The 19,235-nt window shown below is 38.2% G+C and overlaps 1 protein-coding gene across 3 annotated transcripts in view; it reads left to right on the top strand.

Moving 5' to 3' along the window:
- CDK6 (cyclin dependent kinase 6) overlaps positions 1 to 19,235 on the top strand; it is a 227,627-nt gene that overhangs the window by 3,624 nt on the left and 204,768 nt on the right. The window lies entirely within an intron of this gene.

Here is a 19,235-nt window from a genome sequence, read left to right on the forward strand (position 1 = left end):
GGTGACTGGGGCGTCCGGGGCCGAGCGCCTGGGAAGGGCCGGGCGGGGGGCATCCACTGGCGCAGGGAAGTTATGGGGAGGCGGGCAGCGGGGGAGGCGCGGCGCGATCCGTTGACCTTACAGAGTGGGAGCAAGTTTTGTCGACAGCCGCGAGCCAGAGCCGGTGACCTTGCCAAACAGCAAGCAGAAAGACAAATTAGAAAATGTGACCTGTGCAGGCTTCCCTCCCTGCGGGCCCTGAAAGGGGATCCGGGAATTTGGGTGCCTTTTAGGCACAAAACATACCAACATGAGACACGCTCTGCCAGCCATCCCCACCCCGCAATAGTTCACTGGCTATTGGGGAATTTTTGAGAGACTGAGGGTGACAGGTAGCAGGATGCAGTGATAATTAGAGAGAAGAGAACTTTACTGGTGGAGCCTAGTATGATTAAGGTTAAAACAATGTAGAAACTTAATATTTTTGCCAGTCACACCCACAGTTTCTCTTTATTCAAGTTGCATAATGATAAGCAGGATCCCTGATGGGCTAAGGACTAAAGTGCTGGTGCCCATTTTCCAACTGTCGTTTAAAATATTTATTCCAAAAACGTTGCCCATCTGTCTGTATTGTTTTATGTCTCTGGGCCAGCAGTCTTAGGACTACTCCAAAGGGGTAGAAATGAGTTCAAGACATGGAATCTTTAGATCCTAAATTCTAAATTCTGTCTTTGCCTTTTTTGGAGGGCTGTGCAAGTGGATGGGGAGACAGCAGTTCTTAAAGCTTCTCCTGTGTGGTAACCAGTGGTAAAGTGTGTGTGACTTAGGATAATGGTGTTTTCTTAGCGATCCTGGAATTTCCCCATTGTGTGGTGTGTTCTTTTATTTTCTAAACAGACGCATAGTTTTAAGTCAGAAAGGAATGCACAGAAACTTCTACAAATTAGGGTGTGATTTTCACCTTTCTCAACTCTTAGGATAATGTGTTGGAAAATGGTCTTGGGGTCTTGTTGCTGTCTTCTCATCCATCTAGGGATTCTGTTCAACAAATAGGTGCCTACTGTGTGCCCTGTGGATGAAAATATGTAAATAAGCACAGCTAAATATTTTTGTAACAAGTCAAACAATTTAACATTAGTCATCAAAGTAGAGAGACCCAAGTCTGACCTTTGAAATACCAAGCCCTCTGCAGACTCAGGGAGCCGCACTGTCTACAGAATCTTCCTAGGAGGTTTTAACTTGTCTCCTCGTTATCCCGGGCTGGGTGATTTGTGTGGCGCTTTGTTCCCTACACAGACTCAGGCTAGAATGCAGCAAAGAATCATAAATACGTAAGATGGTAAATGGCTATAAAGATAAGGACCCCCATTATACTTCTACTTGAACCACTAAAACAAAGTGAGACAAAGTATGAGCCTGGAAGAATAGTGTTTTCGGAAGATGGGATCACATATAAAAGCAATAGATTACCTTTTATATGTGTTTTCTTCATTGAAAACAACAAAAACCCTTTTGGGGAGTCTTTGTAATATTGGAGGGAAAGGAGAGGGTACATTTTTGTCCCCTGCAATTTAGTTATCACCCTAGGGGAATCACTGAGGTGGTTTCCGAAGGATGAGTTCCACCACTAGAGTTTTAGGACCAAAATTCTTGTTTTATTTTGTCTGTCACCTGTGGAGAGTGTCCAGTCAAGGAGGAGCATCATGTATATAAATCAGATGCTGTCCTTCCAATGTGGCAGTGTTGTAGAGGCACCCCTGTTTCCACTATTTTTAGTTATACAAGACACAGACTATTCTAACAAAGGAAGGTTGTTTTTGCTGTTTTGTTAGTCGATTTTGGCTAATCTATTTTATTCTCTTAATTTATCCTTTTGAGACTGGTGTGTCTTCAGAGATCTGTAACTGACCTATGACTTGGATTCTGTACTGTGAACTTTCAGGAAGCTATACTTACGAATTGAAGACACGGGTCGTTGTCTAAAATTATCTTTACATGTTAAGTGTTAATGATGACACCTCTTACAGGTTGTGCGGAGAAACTGAGAGAGTGTATATGAGAGCACTTTGTCAGTTTAAAAGTGTTTCGAATGTCCAAGTACTATTTGTGTTCAGGCAGATTAGTGGGGCCCTCGCCTCAGAGCAGGTTGCCAGCAAGGCATGGGTTTGCCTGACCTGTATGATACAACAAACCGAACTCAAACCCAGACATGATAGACTCTGGAACCAAGAAGGTACTTGAATATAATGAGCCTGTAGTCTGTCGGAAAAGCCCATCAGTCGTGTGCAGTAAAGTTCAGTGACACTGGAGAGAATTGTTAATGATGTCATCCTCACAAGCTGCAGATCTCCCAGTTTGTTTCCTTCCCATTTCTTCTCTTCCGCCTCTGCCTTGGGGCAGTCATGGGCCCCCATGACTTACTTGGCTAGACTAGGAATTCTGAACTTTAGAGGTTGCTGATATTTGCTCAGGCCGGGTCAGGAAATCAAGGACAGGTGACAACAATTCTTTTCTTTCCAAGGGAGAGTTGCCAAAGTTGAACCCCCAAACTTGTGATGTTGTTGCCCCACAGGATTATTACCTGGTTCTTTAAAGGTTTCTTAAAGGGCAGATGCCTTTATAAGTGCCTTCAAGTCATAAGTAATTGATCATAATTGTAGGCCCTTCCCACGGATAGTTAAGCCTGTAAGTCTGAAGGAGCATAGTAAACATATTAGGGTTTTTTTCAAATTTTATGATTTAATTTTGATGAATTTGCAGGAAAAGCTGACTTGTTATTGTGGGCACTGGTGTAGCCTACATGTGCAGGGATAGTGACTTGAAATTCTTACTGACCTGCACTTGATGTATCTGTCCCAGGCTTGGTCAGTGTCCAGGATGTAAATTTACTCTTGACAGCTGGTAATCCCAAGCCTGGAGCCTTTGCCAGAATCAGACTTCAATATGAACCTATATGGGAGCTGCTGCACTCTACAAATGAATTCTGTTTTACATTCTGAACTAAATATGTGTAGGCAGATAAAATAATGTTTTGTCAGCAATCTGTTCAGTCACCAAATATTTATTGAGGGCTTACTCAAGTGGCAGACACTGCTAGGAGGTGGGGGTGCAGTAGTGAACAAGTCAGGAAAAGCCTGCACTTCTAGGACTTACCTTGTGATGAGATGAGAAGTTCTTTTTTTTTTCTTTTTAAAAATTCACTTATCTTTATTTCCATGGGCTGGCTTGCTATATTTAACCTAACCAGCTTTATAGAGCAACGAATATTTGTGATAATTTGGTTACCAGGAGTTTGCTGATGGAACAGGTAAGATAACCAAAACACTAATCAGAATCAAATGCTTTTTAAAGATTAAATTTCACCTTAGGGACATACAAATACATCTACATAAGAATACATTGACCCATAACTAAAATATATGGTGAACATTTGAGCTCTATTTATTCATCAAGGATATAGGAAGGACCTACTGTTTAAACACCAAGGGGATCGGTGCTGGGAAAGATACTGGGGTAAATCACACTGGCTCCTCTCCTTGAGTTATCCCCCCCTCTTCGAAGGAACCCGGATAACATGACAGTACTGTGTCATTACAAAGATCCTGGTAAGTGCTACCACGGTTGTCCCGAGGGACCAGATTTGTTAGGGTAGCAGTAAAAGCAATTCAAAATCAAGCACTGGTTCCAGAAACTTAAAACTCAGGGCATGTCAGTGAATAAACTTATGACGTCTAAATATGTCCAGTTATTTTTATTAGCATATTTAATCACTGCTTTAAAAACAAAAAGCAGGAAGCTCTCCTGCCTGTGGGTCTCTGACTCTCACATATGTGGGATTCCCATACATATGTATGTGTTAAATTTGGTTATTTTCTCTTGCTAAAAATAAATAAATAATAAAGCCAACAGGAAAATCCACTCAGCTCAATTATTATTGTTCAAGGAGAGTTTTTCAACTTTCCCTTTTTAAACATCTCAGGGATATATATCATAAAACGAGAATTAAAAATGTGATGTTCTCTCGAAAAACCTAATCATTAACAGGGTAGAAGAAACATGGCAGATTATTTGATGCAGCATAAAGCTGAGTCCTCTGGGAATCCTTTTGAATAAAAGTGACATTTTGTGAGTAAATAACACATTTTTTTAGGGCTTGTTTCAGTGAAAGGGAAAGCAGGAGTTTAATTCTCTTTGTTAAGTTTCAGTATGCTGAAAATACGTTTGGTCCCTCATTCTCTAAGAGTTCCTTGAAAAGTTTCCAGTTTATCAAAGCTATTTAGTGAATAAACATTTTCACAATGATGTTCTGCCAATGCCTTGTTCCTGCAAAAGAACTCGGTAATACCAAATTGTTGACATTGCACTTGTATTCTTTTTACATAACTATTATCATCATGTAATTATTAGAATTTCTCTATCAGGAAGAAAATAATGTAACAGAGGGAAACTTGTATAAACTTGAATATCTAGTGGTGTATTTTCCTATGTTTAAGGCACAGGTAAATGAATATCTATGAAAAAAACAGACTCCTTGTTAAAAGTAAGTTGTCTTTAAAATACATGCCTCACTATTAATGATTCCTTAGGAATGTTTTTTTAAGAATGAGACATCCGGTACATGTACTATGTCATTGTAAACTCATGGATATTAGGGTTGGAAGACACTCTGAAAGTCTTTCAGCCCTTTTATGTTGTAAAGAACTAAAGCCCAGAGGTGAAGCAACTTGCCTGTCACACCGTTTTGAAGTTGACTTGTTCTGAAAGCTGAGTAGCAGTTTTAAAAAAATTCTTCCTAATTGTGTGATGGAAGAAGTTAAATCAAGTTACTGCGTTTCTAGTTTGGAAAAACAATGAACTACATGTAGACAAAGGTGATGATTTGCCAGGAATAAATGACATACCAATTCAGGAAATTCCTGAATTCTGCAGTATGCCCTACTGAAGGATATCTGCAAAAGGTATAGTGATTATCCATTACATTCTGCTTGTACAGTATTTGGGTAGTAACTTTGATCATTTAAATGGCTATAGTTAAATAATAGTACAAGTAAATAATGTAGTTAAATAATTATGTAATAATACCAGGTTCATTTTAGATAAAGAACAATAGGAAAAAATCTAAATGCTTGGTACTCATCTGAAGAATGAACTATTGCATAATGTGGCTCTGGCATCTACAACTCATTTAATGAAATAAACACCATGATACTTGAAAATTAGGCAGCACAACAACCTCCAGACAGATAAACAAATATATTACTCATGCTTCTGGAAGAACTAATCGCACTGTTGGTATTTCTCATAACGTTCCGATGAGCTTTTCTGTCTCCTTAGGAAGGAAGTTAACTGCGAGCATCCTGGTGTGGTGGAACGTAGTGGAGGTGAAATCTGGGTGCAGGAGGATTGGTAATAGGAGAAGGTAGTGTGTGTAGTGTTGGCTTTGTCGAAGGGCCAGGAGGCAGTACTGCAAACGGGCCCTGGTGGTTGGTGGCAAGCATGCCTATGTAAAGGTCACCATTTGAGTGACGATCTCTAGATGCTAAGTCCGCTGGAGCAGGCAGGGAGGAGTGTTCTAAGACTCAATGGGCAGTTGTTTTGAATATCACCAGTTGGCTGCCACACTTGCTTTTGTTTTACCAGCTGCACATGTAGCTGCTCTCCACTGAGAGGTGAAGTAAAGGCACCTTAAGGCATGTGACAAGAATCTCTGCGTCTGCAGTAACATCTGGAAGTCCATTTGGGATAGGCTAATTATCACACATTTAGTAGTTTACCTAAATTTGAGCAACTACTGGCTTTGTCATTTTGTAGCCATTTTAATGATTGATTCTTATTCTCTGGCCTTCCTAAAGGATTTTAGTTCAATAGAATTAAAATCACAGTATAAGAATTTTGGAATTGGAAGGGGTCTCAGATTTAACTTAGTCCAGCCCCTTTTGGTCTATGTAGGAATTCTTTTGCAAGTGCATAAAAGAATTGTCTCATTTTTAGTCAACAGTTTTATTCCACGTTTCTATACCTTGTAGTTAGAAAATGAGGACAGCTAAGGTTCAAACGCAGGTTTATATCCAGTGTTAGCAGGACAGGATGAAGAATGGTCACTGCATATCCGAAAACACTCCCTTGGGGCGTGAAAATATTTTCAGTTTAATGATTTTATGTTTCCTGACGTGAGGACAAGGGTTGTATCTTTTACACGCATAAATAACACAGTGTCCATAACTATGAATTGCTCAGTATGTGTTTCCTGAATGAACTAAGTAAAATAAGTTAAACCCCTCCAATGAGAACTTGCCGTCCTTCTGAAGCTGCCTAGAGCATTAGCAAGTATCTCAGCCTAAACACGGGGAGCTTATTGGGCATTGACTGTATGTAAAACACCTGCACACCGAGACTATTTAGTAAGAGCCTTCAAATACTTATTGGTGTTTTAACTTTTCCTGTGACTGCCCTTTTTTTGTCGTCTACACTGGCTTCCACTGTGACAGGATTTTCTTGTGTTCACTGTGTGCCTTTGCTACATGTATCGTACAGGCGAACAGTCTATTTCCGCTGTACGTGCTCCTTGCCATCCACCTCTGTGGCTGTGACTTTAATAGGGGCTGATCCCAAAATGTGCATACAGTGCCCCTCCCTGTACCCCTGTTCCCACCTGTTGAAATGCTGCCCATGCTTCAGGGCCTCACTCTAATACCAATTTTTTTTTCTTTTTTGGTGGTCTACTCCTTAATACCTCCATTTGGATAAAACTTCTGCTTCCTTTGAATCCCGACAACTTTGGAACTCCTTTATGGCACTCAGCGTATGTCTGCCCCTTTGTACTATATCCGTTATAGAAGATAAAAAGTTAATCTCCCCTCCAACCACCCTCTTCTGTTCCTTTGCCTTTCCACACCCCAGTTGTAAGGCCTTGAGGCAGGCAGTGTCTTGTGGTGATGGCCATTTACATTCTCCATCCAGTGGAAATAATGGGAAGGATGTCTAGTTATTAATGAGGGAACTATATGGATTATTTCCATCACATGAATGTTACTATAAATGGTGTCAAATAAAGAGGGGAAATGGATCAGTATATTGCACTATATTTATTTGGTTCCTGGTAGAAATAAAGAATACTGAAAAGAGAAAGTTTGATTTTTGTTTTACTCCAATATGCAGAGTTTATATTAAAGTAAGTTTTAAATTTAAGTCATTCTCATAGTTAATTAACTATACAGTCTTGCACTTAATTCGTATTATAAAGAAGGCATTGGCATTAGGAAATGTGCACAATTCAGTGAAAGTTAAAAATAATTTGAACACTTTTAAATATAAGGAATACAGTTGAATCAATTGTTTAATTCTTTTACTTTTGTTGTTCCCCTCACTAATTTAGTATTGTTGGCTTTCTATACTGGAAAGACTCTTAGGAGGAGCAAGGTTAAGTAAAACTTTCCTAATAATTTAAAAAGATGTCAAGATACTGAATTCCACTAAAACTTTGTCTTCTGCTTCTTTTCATAATTTGTGTACAGAGAATTTGGATTCCACCTTGACAAACTGGTAGGTTTAGTTCAGAAGTATTCTTCCAGCCTGAACTAAATCTAATTTCTCAAAACACATGTGGTAGGTGTGTGTACCTGTGTGGGTGCAGGCAGTGCACACCCAGAACAGCTGAATACAAGGTCCCTAAAAGAAGGGACTATTTTCTTGTGTTTTAAAAAAATTTTTATTTTTCAACTAATGTTGACATACAATATTATAGACATACAGACATTTTTGTAACTTAGGAAGTAGTGCCCATCTGACACCATCCATAGCTATGACGATATTACTGGTTATATTCCCTGTGCTGCACTTTACATCCCCACGACTTTTTATAGCTGGCAATTTGCACATCTTAATCCCTTTCCCTCTTTCACTCTCCCCAATCTCCCTCCTATCTGGCAACCCAGCCATCAAAATGTTCTTTGTATCTATGAGTTTGTTTTGTTTTGTTTGTTTACTTTGTTTTTTCAGATTCCACATTTGAGTGAAATCATCATATTTGTCTTTCTCTGTCTGACTTATTTCACTTAGCACAATGCCCTCTAGGTCCACCCATGTTGTTGCAGATGGCAAGATTTCATTCTTTTTTTTGGCTGAGTCACACTCCATTGTGCATATGTACCTCTTCCCTATCCATTCATCTTTTGATGGACACTTAGGTTTACTTCCATATCTTGACTATTGTAAATAGCGTTGCAACGAACATAAAGATACATCTGTATTTTCAAATTAGTGTTTTGGGTTTCCTTGGAGAAATACCCAGAAGTGGAATTCCTGCATCCTTCTTCGTGTCTTGTTACAGCCTTTGTTTTAAAGTCTGTTTTGTCTGACATAAGTATTGCTACCCCAGCTTTCTTTTTTCACTGCCATTTGCATGAAATAATCTTTTTCCATCCCTTTACTTTCAGTCTGTTTGTGTCTTTCGATCTGAAGTGGGTCTCTTGCAGACACATATATATGGGTTATTTGTTCTACCCATTTGGCAACCTTGTGTCTGTTGATTAGAGCGTTTAATTCATTTACATGTAAAGTAATTATCGATAGAGCTGTAGTTATTGCTATTTTATTATTAATATATATATATTTTTTTTCTTCAGGAAGGCCCTTTAACATTTCTTGCAATACTGGTTTGGTGGTGAATTCTTTGAGCTATTTCTTCTCTGGGAGTTTTCTTGTTTCTTCCCCCAAGCACTTAACATGGTGGCTGCCATCTTGTAGCCCAGAATAAATATTTGTGAATGAATGAATGAGTGTGTTCCCTCTAGGAATTCAGAACTGATTTTTTTTATAGTCAGAATTGGGTAACAGTGTCTGAAAGTGCATTCAAAATCTATAATAATGCAACAAGTATTTATTGATTATCTGCTATACTCAACATCTTATTAAATGTGACTGAAAATGATCACAGAAAGTACCTACATCTTGAAATGTTTACCCATACAAAAGGTGTTAGGTCTGGAATTTGTTTCAAAATGGGGTGTAGATGAAACAAGCTGATCATTGTTGAAGCTGCGGAAGTTCCTTGTGTCTGTTTGAAAAGGAGTCAGAATACTTGGATTCTGTCCTGACCCCTCCACCTGTGAGCTGGGTGACCTAGAGTGAATTATTCTGTGTCTCTTCACTGCAGTTTCCCTTTAATAAAATAGAATTATTACTACTCTTTTGACCTTAGAGAGTTACAATGATCAAGTGAAATTATGTGTATGAAGATCAAATATTGTTAAAATATAAGGTATTATTAACAACAGGAATCTGTCTCCTCAAGTGGCTTATAATGTTGTGGAGGAAACTGACAGGGACACAGATGGCTGCATTGCTGACTGGAAGTCCGCACCCCGCCAGCCCCGACGGTGTTGAAGTATAAATGCAGCTAGGGATTTCTAAAAAGATGTGTATTGGGTTTATATTACTTGTAGTAAAGTACAGTCTTTAATCTGGGTGTTGGTAGTTGGTGTCAGGTTTAGTCAATCTGTGTGCTATTCATGAATGGATTTATTGTGGGAGGGTCTGGGGACACAGTGCTCCTGAGAACATTGTCAGAATGGACGGGAGCTTGATGATTTCTTGTGTATTTCACTATTCCGATTAACTGAAAGAGGAGTTAAATTCTTTGCTTGTTCTTTTGCTTTCTCTTTTTTAAATTTCAAAATCTCAAACTGAATTATTCCCTTTTATGTCACCATTGGAAATTCTGCTTGTTAATTTTCCAAGGCTCTTACGGCGTGACTGCCATATGACTCTCGATATTTTATTCCATGTGCTCTGTGTTGAAGTCACTAAGAACCCCTGTCCACAGAAAGGAAGCAGTTTTCTTTCAGGGGCACTGATCTGCAGTGAAATACAGTGGTGCCCTCTAGGAATTCAGAACGGATTTTTTTGGTAATAGGAGAAGGTAGTGTGTGTAGTGTTGGCTTTGTCGAAGGGCCAGGAGGCAGTACTGCAAATGGGCCCTGGTGGTTGGTGGCAAGCATGCCTGTGTAAAGGTCACCATTTGAGTGACGATCTCTAGATGCTAAGTCCGCTGGAGCAGGCAGGGAGGAGTGTTCTAAGACTCAATGGGCAGTTGTTTTGAATATCACCAGTTGGCTGCCACACTTGCTTTTGTTTTACCAGCTGCACATGTAGCTGCTCTCCACTGAGAGGTGAAGTAAAGGCACCTTAAGGCATGTGACAGGAATCTCTGTGCCCCTTATCTGTGCCCCTCAGTCCCCTTATCTGCAGTTTCATTTTCAGTGGTTTCAGTTATCCGTGGTCAACCATGGTCTGAAAATACTGAATGGAAAATTCCTAGAATAAACAATTCATAACTTGAAGCCCTTGCATAATAAACAGCTGCAGTTGTCCTTACAAGTCGCGAGGCCCGAGTGGCCAGTCCCATCATGAACCTTGCCCCAGCACTCCTGTTGGGTGCCACCATTTCAAGCACCTTCATTCTCTGCTTAGATTGGTCGATCGTGACCATCTGAGGAGCTGACATTAATTACTGATGACCAGTTATAAAGAATAGTAAGGAAGGAAGGAAAAGAGGGAGGAATAGACGAATAGAATAGAATAGAATAGAATAGAATAGAATAGAATAGAATTAAAATGTGTGGTGTCCCAGTCAATTGTTACATATATTGCAAGGAGTTACCAGAGGAGTTGTTTGCATTTTTTAAAAATTTAAAGTAATTATATTTTTCTGTGAAAGTACTTGTTCTGTTTAATACTGCTGTGTAGTAGATTATTCCAAAATTTAGGGCCTTAAGGCAACCATTTTCTTACGCTCAAGGATTCATTGGGTGGAGAATTCAGACAAAGCACTGGGTGAGAATGGTGTCTCTCTACTCCATGATGTCTGAGGCTTCAGCTGGAAAGGACAGAGCAGCTGAGGGTTTGATTCACTATCAAGTCTGGCATTTCTTGCGGGCTGGTTGAGGAAGGCTGGGACCTGAGCTGGGGCCGTGGACCAGAGCACCTATACCTTGCCATGTGGCTGGGGCTTCCTCTCAGCATCAAGGCTTGGAAGTGGTTGAACTGGCTTATGGCTCCAAAAGCCAGTCCATGTCCTCAGGAGCAGACGGTATTACTTCAGCCACATTCTGTTGGTTACAGGTGAGTTCAAAGGTTCCCAAGGAGGGGACATACACTGTTGTTGTTGTTGTTGCTGTTGCTGTTGTAATCCTGACATTAGTATTTAGTGATTAGTACAGAGGGCTTTATGATAAAAAAAAGCAAGGCTCCTGCCCCAGCTATTCCTATTCCTAGTGCTTAGATACAACTCTTAACCCTGTTTTTGGTGCTTCCGATAGTTGCCTCCGTAAGTCTAGATAATATGCTATGCTCTGTTTCTTGGTACTTAAACCTCAGATATCTATTGACTTCCTACTTTGAAAGATGGGGATTTAGCTCATCAGTTCTACTCCCTGTTCATCTCCTTCACCTTTTGTTAGGGATTTTTATTTCATACAATAATTTTAAATTTAATATAAATAGTTTTATATGTAAACATTATATTTTTGTTCTTTCACTTTTGGCAGATCTCGATTCTCCATTTAGTAGGAGAATATTTGAAGAACATCATCAAATGCCTGAGGATGTTTAGATAGCCTTTGCTTTTAAAAAAATAATCAAGTTTATTGAGATAAAACTTATCTAAACAGCTAAGAACATTTAGCTGTTTAGTAGGAGAAGAATATCCTTCCACCTCTGTACTCCCTTTAATGCAGTAACTTCTATCAGCTACTTTGCTAAAGTTGTTAAACATTTTCCTCTGTTCTACATCCACAATTGCAGGTCCCACGTCACAGTGCTGTGAGGCCATAGGAAACCTTCTTTCCTAAATACAGACATCTGGATTCTGTTTTCTTACTCTGCATCACTTTTTAAAAATTATGCCCTATTTTACATACTTCGTAATCAGACTATGATTTTCTTGTTGTTTTGTTTTTCCTGGAGTCTATAATTGCCTTTGTATTTTTTTTTTCTTTCACTGTTTGCCTTTGTCACAACCTAAACTTTTTTTCCCCAAACTCTTCATCATGCCATCTATTTCTATTGACTTGTGCCATTTCCTGAAGTTTCTTTGAAGTTTTTGTCTACTCTGGACTGTTTATTTACTGGACCTGATGATCGGTTGTCTTCCTGGGACCTCTTTGACTGTTCCTCTGGGTTGGAGCCACTCTTCCTGCTTCATGGCTCTTCTTCTTCAGTGGTTCACACCCTCGTTTTGCTGGTGTACATTTGTGAGTAACTTTCTAAGAAATTGTGTATAAGAGAGAAACTTTCTGAACCCTCACTTATTAGAAACATCTTTATTGTCCTACACATGTGATTATGGTTTGACTGATTTTAGAAGTCCAGGATGAAAAAATTTACCACATAAAAAAAATTGAAGCCATTCTTGTCTCTGTATTGAGTGTGTCATTGAGAAATCATCTGCCAATATGATTTTCTAATTAATTTTTCATGATTTTTTTGTCTGGAAGTGGCTAAGATGTGTTCTTCAGAAATATATGTCTAGGTGGGATGCTTTTTAACATTCAGTTTGCTGAGGCATTCTGTGAGGTCTTTCTCTGTGCAGATTTGTTGTATTTTTTCACAGATTGCTTCTTCCTCTCTATTTGTTCAATTCTTTCTTTCTGAGGTTCTCCTGGTAGTCAGATATTCCATCCTTCAGTTGGGATCTCAGAGTCTCAAAGTTCAGTCTTACAGATTGGACCTCTGTGTTTTACCTTCTTTTCCTCTATTTTCGAACTGTTCTGTTTTCTTTGGTTTTTGTTTCATTCTATATACTAAAGAGATCTTCTATATTACTTTCCAAACATCTATTAAATATACTCTTTTGACAGTTATTTTAACCTCAAAACATATTTTATGTTGTTGTTCTACTCTTGTATGTTTTGTTTTTTAAAGCATCCTATTCTGGTTATATAGGTGTAATATGTTCTTGAATTGCCCTAAGTTTTTAGGACGTTCTCTATATTATCTCTGTCTTAGTCAGTGTATAGTTTTTAACGATTTTGTTTTCCTTATTGCTGGATTCCTTAAATGCCTGATGATGTTTACATAGCCTTGGCTTTTTAAAAAATAATCAAGTTTATTGAGATAAAACTTATATACAGTGAAAGTCATCCATTTTAGGAGTGTTTTTTGTGAGTGACGAATTTGTAAACCCATATAACCACTATAACAATCAGGATCTAAAGCACTTCTCATATCCCAGAAGTTCCTTCAGGCCCCTTTGCAGTCAGTATCCGCCCCTCAACCTGGACCCCTGGCAGCCACGGATCTTCTTTCTGTCGTTGTAGATCATATTTGTCCTTCCTAGAGTTTCATGTACATGGGACCAAGCAGTATTATGTTCTTTTGTGTCTGGCTTTCACAGATAATATTTTTGAGATTCATTCATGTTACTGACTATTTCAGCATTTCATTCTTTCCCATCATATGGATTTGCCACAATATGTTTATCTGTTCACCTGTTGGTGTTATTTGTGTTGCTTCCACTTTGAGGTTATTATGAATAAAACTGCTACAAACACTCATGTACAGGTCTTTGTGTTGGTATCACATGTGCTTTAAGTTCATTTGGGTAAATACCTAGAAGTGGTTTGTTGGCTAGTATGACAAATGTGTGTTTAATTTTTAAAGGAACTGCCAATTATTTCCAAGCTGGTTGTTCCATTTTACATTTCCTCCAGCAGTGTAGGCAGGTGTCACTTGATTTGGAATCTACTCAACACTTCCAGTATTCTCAGCCTTTTTAACTTCAACCATTGTTTTTCAGGTGTGAACTAATATCACATTGTGGTTTGAATTTGCATTTAACTAATGACTAATGTTGAACATCATTTGCTTATTGGCCATTCTCTTCTTTGAGGAAGTATTTAAAAACTGGGTTATCCTTGGAACGGTCTTTTGTCAGGTATATGTATTGCAAATACTGTATTTTCTTACATGTCTCTCAAAGAGAACATTTTCATTTTTCTAAAATCTAATTTATTTTTTCTTTGATGGTTTGTGCTTCTTTTGTATCCTAAGAAATTTTTGTTTACTCTAAGGCACATAGATTCATTTATAGGTTTTATTTTATTTTTAATATATTTTATTGATTATGCTATTACAGTTGTCCCATTTTTCCTCCCCTTTATTCCCCTCTGCCCTGTACCCCCCTCCCACCTTAGTTCATGTCCATGGGTCATACATACAAGTTCTTTGGCTTCTCCATTTCCCATACTAATCTTAACCTGCCCCTGTCTGTTTTGTACCTACCATTCATGCTTCTTATTCCCTGTACCTTTTCCCCCATTCTCCCTTCTCCCTCCTCCCTCTCCCTGAAGACAACCCTCCATGTGATCTCCATTTCCGTGAATGTGTTCCTGTTCTAGTTGTTTGCTTAGTTCATTTTTGTTTGTTTGTTTTTTTTTAGGTTCAGTTGTTGATAGTTGTGAGTTTGTTGTCATTTTACTGTTTATATCTTTGATCTTCTTGTTTTTCTTAGATAAGTCCCCTTAACACTTCATATAATAAGGGCTTGGTGATGATAAACTCCTTTAACTTGACCTTATCTGGGAAGCACTTTATCTGCCCTTCCATTCTAAATAATAGCTTTGCTGGATAGAGTCATCTTGGATGGAGGTCCTTGTCTTTCATGACTTTGAATACTCCTTGCCAGCCCTTTCTTGCCTGCAAGGTTTCTTTTGAGAAATCAGTTGATAGTCTTGTGGGAACTCTTGGTAGATAACTGTCTCCTTTTCTCTTGCTGCTTTTATGATTCTCTCCTCACCTTTAATCTTGGATAATTTAATTATGATGTGCCTTGGTGTGTGCTTCCTTGGGTCCAGTTGGGCTTCTCTGAGCTTCCTGGACTTACTAAGTCTATTTCCTTTGCCAGATTAGGGAAGTTCTCCATCATTGTTTTTTCAAATAGGTCTTCAATTTCTTGCTCTTCCTCTTCTCCTTCTGGCTCCTCTATGATTCGGATATTGGAATGTTTAAAGTTGTCCCGGAGGTTCCTAAGCCTCTCCTCATTTTTTTGAATTCTTGTTTCTTCATTCTGTTCTGGTTGAATGTTTATTTCTTCCTTCTGTTCCAAATCATTGATTTGAGCCCCATTTTCCTTCCCTTAACTGTTAGCTCCCTGTACATTTTCCTTCATTTCACTTTTCATAGCCTTCACTTCTTCCTCTATTTTGCGACCATACTCCACCATTTCTGAGAGCATCCACCATTTCTGAGAGCAAACCTACCAGTGTTTGGAACTGTGCATCTGGTAGGTTGGCTATCTCTTCATCACTTAGTTATATCTTTTCTGGAGCTTTGATCTGTTCCTTCATTTGGGCCATATTTTTTTGTCTCAGCACACCCATTACATAGTAAGGGGCAGAGCCTTAGGTATTCACCCAGGTGGGGCAACCCACGTTGCTACATTGTGGGCTATATGTGGGGGAGGGACCTGAGGGGGAACAATGCCCTTTGCTCAGCTCTCTGCTGGCTTTCAGTCACTTCCTCCACTACCCACAAGCAACTTGGGCCCTTCTGGTGCTGATTCCCAGGTGGGTGGGGTTGTGTACATTCTAGGACTCCGTGGGTCTCTCCAACAAACTTTCCTGTGAGGCTGGGAGCTTCTCCTGCTGCCACTGCAACCTCCACAGGTGTTTTCAGTCAGAGGTTTTGAGGCTGTATTTCCTCCTGCTGAAACACTGGGTTGTACAGTCTGTTTTGCTCCTCAGTTATTCCTCTCCATTTACCTGCACTCGAATGTGGGAATACCCGGTCCACCAGCTGCCACCTTGCCTTGAGTCCTCTCCACCCCTTTTGCCTGTCTCCACCCCTCCTACCGGTCTGGATGAATGTTTCTTCTTTAACTCCTTGGTTGTCAGACTTCTATACCATTCAATTTTCTGGTATTTCTGGTTATTTTTTGTTTTTAAATTTGTTGTTGTCCTTATTTTGGTTGTGTAAGGAGGCAAAGTGAATCTACCTACACCTCCATCTTGGCCAGAAGTCCTATATGTTTTATTTTAGAATAGCAGTTTTCAACCTTTTTCATCTCATGCCACATGTAAACTAGTTACTAAAGTTTTGTGGCACAACAAAGAAATACATTATATTGTTTGCCGGTCCGACTAAAAAAGTAGATACAATCTTGATTCATTCACACCAGATGGCTATTGTGTTGGCTGTTGTCATTTTTTTTACTTGACAATCTAAGGGAAAACAGGTCAGTGCCCCTGACTAAATAGTCAGGTATTGCATGTTTTAAAAACTCTTGTATACCACTTGAAAATTGCTGTTCTAGATTTTTATACATTTTGCTTTTATGTCAAGTCCATGATACATCCAAGTTAAACCTTTGTGGGTGGCCTGAAGTAAGAATCAAGGACTACTTTTTTCCTATATGGGTATCTAGCTGTTGTAGCCCTATTTGTTGAATAGACCATGCTTTTTATATTGTGAATTTCCTTGACACCTTTGCCAAAAATCAATTGACCATATAAATGTGGGTCTATTTCTGTGCTCTCTCTTCTGTTCCATGGTTTATATATCCATCCTTTCTCCAATGCCATGATATTTTGATTACTGTAGATTTACAGTACGGCTTGAAATCAGGTAGTTTAAGTTTTCCAACTTGGTTCTTTTTCAAAATTATTTTTGTTATTTTGCCTGCTGAAGTTTTGTTAATAATTTTTATGTCTGTAAAGGATATTGTTCTGTAATTTTCTTCATAATGTCCCAGGTTTGGAGGTAATATTGACTTCATAAAATGAGTTGATAGGTATTTCTAGCTCCTGAAAGATTTTATACTTTTAGCATATACACTCACATGCTATATGAAATCGGTCAGAAAAGATAATGGAATACACGTTAATGGAATAATACACACTAATGGGCTTCATACACATTAATGGAATTTACCAGTATAATCCTCTGGGCTTAACATTTTCTTTACAGGAAGGTTTTAAAGTACAAATTCTATTTCCTTAAGAGACATGGAGCCATATAGGTTGAATCTCTCTTTGTAAGTTGTGTTTTTCAAAGAATTTGTATATTTCATCTAGGTTTTTGAGTTTATTAGTATACATTTTTAATCTTTATTCTCATCTTTTTTAATGTCTGTGGAATCTGTAGTAATGTGTCCTTTCAATCCTTATATTGGTAATTTGTATGTTCTGATTGTTTTTCTTGACAATACAGATAACACTTTTGTCAGTTTTATTGATGGTTAACAAGTTTTTGTTTCATTAGTTTCTTCTATCATTTGTCTATTGTCTATTCCATTGATATTTACTTGTTTTTAAATTTCTTTTTGCTACTTTGGGTTTGAGTTTTTAGCTTCTTAAAATAGAAGCTTAGCTCATTGATTCTCGAATTTTCTTCTAATATAAGCATTTATGTTGCTTTATTTGTTTCCCACACATTTAGATATATTGTGGTTGCATTTTCATTGGATTCAAAACATTTTAAACTTATTTTGGTGATTTCTCCTTTGACCCATCATTTATTTAGGTTTGTATATTTAAATTTCTAAACATGAAATTAAAAATTTGCCAGACCAAACAAAAAGTCTAAAGGAGTACATTTCCACCAAATCAGCATTGCAAGAGATACTAAAGGGACTGCTTGACGAAGAAGAAATAGAGAAAGAAAGGAACACAGGTACAAAGGCAATGAATAAGTACCTATCGACAATAACCTTAAATGTAAATGAATTAAATGCTCCACTCAAAGTACATAGGGTAGCTGAATGGATAATAAAACAACACAGCCCACATATATATTGTCTACAAGACACCTGCCTCAGAACAAAACATCTACACAGGTTAAAAGTGAAGGAATGGAAAAAATATTCCATGCTAATGAATGTGAGAGTAAAGCCAGGGTAGCAATACTTCCATCTGACAAAATAGACTTCACAACGAAGACTGTAACAAGAGACAAAAAAGATGACTACAGAATACTGAAGGGGTCAGTCAAACAAGAGAATATAACCATTATAAACATATGTGCGCTCAATATAGGAGCACCTAAATATATAAGGAAAATCTTGGAGGACTTTAAGAAAGACATTAACAGCAATACAGTCATTGTAGGTGATTTTAACACCCCACTGTCAACAATGGACAAATCTTCCAGACTGAAAAATCAACAAGGATACAGTGGCCTTAAATGACAGACTAGATCACATGGACTTAATTGATATTTACAGAACATTTCATCCCAAGTAGGCAGAATGTACATTTCTTCTCAAATGCACACAGAACATTTTCAAACATAGACCACTTGACAGGACACAAAATAAGTTGTAACAAATTGAAGAAAATTGAAGTCATATCAGGTATTTTCTTGGATCACAATGGCTTGAAGCTAGAACTCAAGCTCAAGAGAAAAACCTAAAAACATTCAACTACATGGAGGATAAATAACATGTTATTAAATAATGAATGGGTTAACAATGAGATCAAGGAAGAAATAAAAAATTACCTGGAAACAAATCAAAATGAACACACAACAACCCCAAACCCATGGGACACAATGAAAGCAGTCCTGAGAGTGAAGTTCATAGCAATACGAACCTACCTAAAGAAGATAGAAAAATCTCAAATAAACAACTTAACCCTGCATCTACAAGAACTAGAGGAACAACAACAAACAAAGCCCAGAGCAAGTAGAAGGAAGGAAATAATCAAAATCAGAGCAGAAATAGGTGACATAGAAACTACAAAAAAAAAAAAATTCAAAAGGTCAGTGAATCCAGGAGCTGGTTCTTTGAAAAATTAAACAAAATTGAAAAATCTTTAACCAGACTCACAAATAAAAAGAGAGAGGACCCAAATAAATAAAATCAGAAATGAAAGAAGTAACAACAGATACCACCAAAATACAAAGGACTTATTGGCACCATCATACTCAGTGGGCAAAAACCTAAAGTGTTTCCCTTAAGATCGGGAACAAAACAGGGATGTCCGCTTTCACCACTCTTACTCAACATAGTACTGGAAGTCCTAGCCACAGCAGTCAGACAAGAAGAAATAAAAGGCATCCAAATTGGAAAAGAAGAAGTAAAACTGTCATTGTTCACAGACATGATAATGGACATAGAAAGCCCTATAGGCTCCACTAAAAAACTACATGACCTAATAAATGAATTTGGCAAAGTAGAAGGATTACAAAGTCAATATTCTGAAATTGATGGTATTCTTATACACCAATAATGAACTATCAGAAAACCATCCCACGTACTATTG

The sequence above is a fragment of the Desmodus rotundus genome, chromosome 6 (assembly GCF_022682495.2).
Source record: "Desmodus rotundus isolate HL8 chromosome 6, HLdesRot8A.1, whole genome shotgun sequence".
NCBI lineage: Eukaryota > Metazoa > Chordata > Mammalia > Chiroptera > Phyllostomidae > Desmodus > Desmodus rotundus.